Source organism: Molossus molossus, unplaced genomic scaffold (assembly GCF_014108415.1).
Source record: "Molossus molossus isolate mMolMol1 unplaced genomic scaffold, mMolMol1.p scaffold_m16_p_24, whole genome shotgun sequence".
Classification (NCBI taxonomy): Eukaryota; Metazoa; Chordata; class Mammalia; order Chiroptera; family Molossidae; genus Molossus; species Molossus molossus.
Genome location: NW_023425360.1, coordinates 730531 through 735738, shown reverse-complemented (window position 1 = coordinate 735738; position 5208 = coordinate 730531). Strand labels below are relative to the sequence as shown.

Sequence of the window (5208 nt, the reverse complement as noted above, 5' to 3'; positions counted from 1 at the left end):
TAACCCTCACCTGAGGATATTGGTTTTCTTAGAGAGAGTGGAAGGGGGGGAGAAGACATCTGATGTGAGAGAGACTCGCGGATCGGCTGCCTCCCACGTGCAGCCCCTAGATCCTGGATCCAACCTACTACCTTTCCATCCACCTGCTCCAACCTCTGAGCCAAACCAGCCAGAGCCCAAAACCTTTTTTTATAACTGGTTTAAAAAACAGTATCCCATCTGGGATCATCTGTTGCATCTGGTTATTACAGCCCTCTGCTTCTTTTTTAAGCTAGCAAACGTCATTTCTAAATAGATAATACATGTAAGAAAAACAAAACAAAACACGAAGATGATACCTGTTTAAGACACTAGGCCAGTCCTGCAACCATTTTCACCCTCTGTGTGATTGCGGGTGGCGTCATTCCCGGGTTCCCTCACCCCTCTTGACTTCCTGTGAAACATTGTTGTGGCATAATTACCATTGATCTCGTGCACTTCATCCACCGCTACTGAAGACGCAGTATCTTGCTGAAGATTAGTGAGCCACTAGCAAAACTCAGATTCATGAAGGGTAGTGCCAGCTGGTCCCCCCTCCCCATTATACACTTGGATGGCGCCCCTGCTTCTAGGAAGCAACCTGTTAGTTCCACCCTGTGTGAATATCCAGTTCCTCACCGGTTGATAATCCTCACTTATTAAGGGTATCAAAGACTGTGTCTTCCCTTTTTTTCATCCTGGTGGGTGGTTGGGTGGGTTGGGGGTCCTGCCTACCCCTGAAGGGTTGAGGGGCTGTCGGTTTGGTACCTGTGCGTGCAGGAGGCAGATGTTTTTTTCCTCTCTCTCTCTAATTATTAGCTTTTTCTAATCATCTTCCATGTTTTTGCCCCCCCCCCCCCCAGCAGACCGCTCCCTCAACAGCTGGGACTGTTTGGTGGCTGAGAACTCAAGTTCCTATTAGAAAATCAGAGTTCACCTGGGCATTTTCGTTCCAGTGGGGAGTCTTAGGAATGTCCCTTCTGCCCGCCCCGAGAGGCCGACAGACTGAGGGGTAAACGTCTCTCCGTGTCGCGTGTGAGCAACAGGGCACGGCTGAGCTGAGCCCCAGTCGGCCCCTGGGGAACCCCGGGAACCGGCAAGCCGGGCGGGGAGACGCTGCAGCGCGGACTCGGGCCCTTTTCTCCGGCTTGTGTGTCCGGTCCCCGCGGGGCCGGGACCACCTGCACCCAGCGCTGCCCGCCGGCCGCTAGAGGGCCGCCTGCGATGTTCCCAACAGTAAGTTTGTGCGCGCAGAACCAGACACCAAACACGCATTTGAGAGCAGGGGAAAACTTGACCTTTCCAAAAAACTTAAGGAAAAAATAAAATAGAAAGCTAACATAACGGGCCAGTCTCAGGGCAGGTGCAAGTAACCTCTGTCCTTTGAAGAGACCTAGAAGAGAGGGCAAATTCCAGCTGCCCGGCTAGCTCAGTCGGTAGAGCATGGGACTCTTAATCCCAGGGTCGTGGGTTCGAGCCCCACGTTGGGCGGTCTGGCTTTTTTTCCTTATTATTGTTATTTTTTTTTTTTTCCCCTTCCCGAGTTCGATCTCAGGCCTCACCCGTAGTTTATTATTTTCAAACAATTCAAGACATACCAAACTATCAAGACTGAACTGCTTAAATGAGGGAACTGTGGAACTACAGAGCAACTTTATCTTACAAAATACACAAAGGTTGTTTGGTGTAGAAAAATGTTTGTTAACGGAGGGGCCTCCTGGCGGGCAATGTTCAAGCCAAAGGTCAGGGAGTAAGAACACTTGAACGTTTTATGAAATTGTGGAGTTCGTGAATATCGCTGAGGCGATCTCTGTCCAAACTTTTGGAATGTTATGTTTTTTAACTTGATGCTATGCGATGTTCATGGAGATCAGCTCTCCTCACGGGGTTTACTATGCATATTAATTTCATGTCTGTAAATTCCTTTAAATGCAGGTACTTTCTGCCTGTGCGAAGGGCTAGTGGTTATCACAAGCTGCTTAAACTGCTGTGAGGTTGGTTTATGATTAGCTAGTCAGGTAGCTCTTGTAAAAAGACCGTTGAGACTTCTTTATTCTTTGTCATCCCTAAATTAGTGATTCAATCTGAAAATGTTTCCTTCAGCCATTTTAGTCTCAAAATATATCAAGGCAAATAATTGTATTTTCCTGAAATAACTCAATTTCTTAGGGCAAAACTTTGCTTTTATGTTAACATCTGCAAATTCATTTCCTCGTCTTAACTAGTTTCCATCGTCTGCAGCAATTCTCAAAAACATTCTCCACAATTACTGTATGTTCTTATCATCAGTTCAACACACAATTTCAGGCTTTGGAAGAAACACATGGGGATTCGCAGCATCAGAAATGAAGGTTCCTAAATACCCCTTTTGTCACAAAGGAGTACTTAACCTCTAGGTGATGGGACATGAAGTAGAAGTTTTCAAAAGACAAACCCTAGCAGAGAAAAGCAAACTGGTAAACCGATGAGAAGTCAGTGAAGATATCATACATCCACTTCAAATGAAAGTTTGGTGTTATGAGTTGAATTGTGTCTCCCTAAAATTCAAGTGTAGAAGTCCTAACCTCTAGCAGTGGTTGGTTGAGAACCTCTAGCAGCGGTTGAGAACGGCGACCCCTTTAGGGGTTGAACGACCCTTTCACAGGGGTCGCCTAAGACATAACAGTAGCAAAATTACATTTATGAAGTAGCAACGAAAGTAATTTTACAGTTGAGGAACTGTATTAAAGGGTCGCGGCATTGGGAAGGTTGAGAACCACTGCCTAGTGCTTCAGAATGTAACTTTATTTGAAAATACGGTGGTTGTCGATGCAATGACTTAAGAGGTGGTCATACCGGGGTACAGTGGGCTGTTGACCCAGTATGACTGGCGTCTTTATCAAAAGGGAGAAATTGGAGACAGACACACACGGGAGAATGCCCTGTGAAGATGAAGGCAGAAATCTGGAGGGTGCTCTTACAAGCCGAGAAGCGTCCGAGATCACCAGCAAACTACCAGGAGCTGGGGGAGAGGCATGAAACAGATTCTTCCTCACAGCCCTCAAGACGATAAATGTGTTGTGTGGAATTCTATTATGGTAGCCCCAGGAAACGGATATAATCAGTGTTCTGCTGGGAGGTGACTTTGATTTTAATGTTTTGTATACCTCATATTAAGTCATTGTTATCATTCCATTTCCTTTCATTTCAAAAGCTTTAGGAAAAGCAATGGTTTGTTTGGATATTTTGCTGGTGCGGAGAAGGAGCAGATAAGGGACTGAGGTGGGAAAGGGACTTTCCACTGTCTTCGTTTTTATATTTATAAAAATGTGAATGATTGATTATTGGATTATTTTGTGTTCAGAAAATTTTAAAGAGTGCCTCAGCCGACGTGGCTCAGTGGATTGCGCATTGTCCCATGGACTGAGGTTTGATTCCTGGTCAGGGCACAGGCCCAGGTTGCAGGCTGGATCCCCAGTAAGGGGCATGCAGGAGGCAGCCAATCTATGTTTCTCTCTCATATACAGGTTTCGCTCTCTCTAAAAAAATCAATAAAAACATAAAAAAATGTTTTAAAACCGGGCAGGTTTGCTGCAGTGTGTGTGGTGACAAAAAGGCCCTTGCCCCTTTCTGTGATATTGAGTACCAGGACAGAGAGATGGTGTACAGACATCTGGAATGAGGGTTCTTGGTGGGTGTGTGTTGAAAGAAGGGCTTGTGTTAGATGGAAGATTGAGTCAGAGACATGGGGAGCGGTCTGGAAGTGGTGGGGTGCGCAGCAGTTCAGGGGAGGGTTCACGAAAGCCATGGAGACAAGCCTGGAGGATCTTGGGGACCATTTGTGGAAGTACTCTGGGGCTTGTCGGCATATGAAGTGTTCACATCTGTAGGGAATTTTTTATTAATTTATTTGAGCCAAACCGATGACAGTTGCTAGGAAGCAAAATCTCAATCCTGGGTTGAGAAAATGCTCCAGAGAAGGGAAGTTTTGCACTTTACATATTAATTTAAAAAATGTTTTGATTTTTTCTTTTTATCCTCACCCTAGGACATTTTTTGTTCAGATAGAGTGGGAGGGAGAGAGAGGAAGAGAAAGAGAGAAACATCGATGTGAAAGGGACACATCGAGTGGCTGCCCCCCGCACGACCCAACCAGGGCCGGGAACAAACTGCAACCGAGGTACATGCCCTTAGCCGAAACCGAACCCGGGTCTCTCTGGACCGCAGGCTGACACTCTAACCGATGAGCCAAACCGGCCAGGGCTGTTTTGATTTTTTGGAGAGAGAGGAAGGGAGCAAGAGATAGAAACATCCATGAGAGAGAACATCCATTCGTTGCCTCCTCCAGGCCCCACACTGGGTATTTGGCCCACAACTTGGGCCATGTGTCCTGACCAGGAATGGAACCGGAGACCCCTTGGTGCACGGGTCAACGCTCAACTGTAGGCCAGACTCCCTTTTATTTGGAACATTTTAATTCCAGACGGCACTACGTGGTCACTTGCAGTCCCTGAGTTGGCCAGGCCACCCTGCTGGCCTCCCCGAGCGTGTCGGGTTTAGTAAGTGGCGCCTGTTTCTTGGAGCGCGTCCGCCCTGCTGGACCCCCAGCCGCTCTGCAATCCCGACGCCACGCCGATGCTGCCACTGAGCACACCAAGGCCTTGCGAACCGCGGGACGCGGGCGGGACAGTCGTTCACGCTGTGTGCGCACAGTCACCGCTCCCAGAAATGGGCGCCAAGGGCTGCGGGGAGGCGGGCGCCCCCGCCGTGGGCTCACACTGCGGCATCCACCTAAGCCCGGTGGCAGGCAGCGCCATGGGCTCCGCTCTAACCCCGGGTCCGCAGGCCACGTGGACGGGCAGTGGGCCGGCAGCTCGTGGCCAGGCCGCGGGCCCTAACGCTGCCCCACGCGGACCTTTCCTTGCAGGCCGCCTCGCGCCCCGACATGGTGGCCCGCGTTGTCCGCGGGACTGCACACTGGGCCTCTCCCGCTCTCCATAGCCTCCCACGCCGCCTCCTTCCTGCACCCCAACATCGCCCAGAATGAATCCGGGCTTCACTAAGCCCCGGGGGGCAGGGATGGGTGGGGATGAAGGGGGCGCCCCTCCCCGCCCGCGCGCGGCCCGGAACTACCGCTCCCGGCGTGCCCCGCGCGGCGCGGCGCAGGGCGCGTGCGCGGCGGGGGGCGGTTGGCAACGCGGCTGCGCAATC

The 5208-nt window shown here is 50.0% G+C and overlaps 1 non-coding gene across 1 annotated transcript; it reads left to right on the top strand.

Annotated features, from left to right (window-relative positions):
* The first annotated feature begins 1436 nt into the window (after positions 1–1436).
* On the top strand, positions 1437–1509 carry TRNAK-CUU. Its single transcript has one exon. It is a non-coding gene; the product is annotated as a tRNA-Lys (tRNA).
* The last annotated feature ends 3699 nt before the right edge of the window (positions 1510–5208 follow it).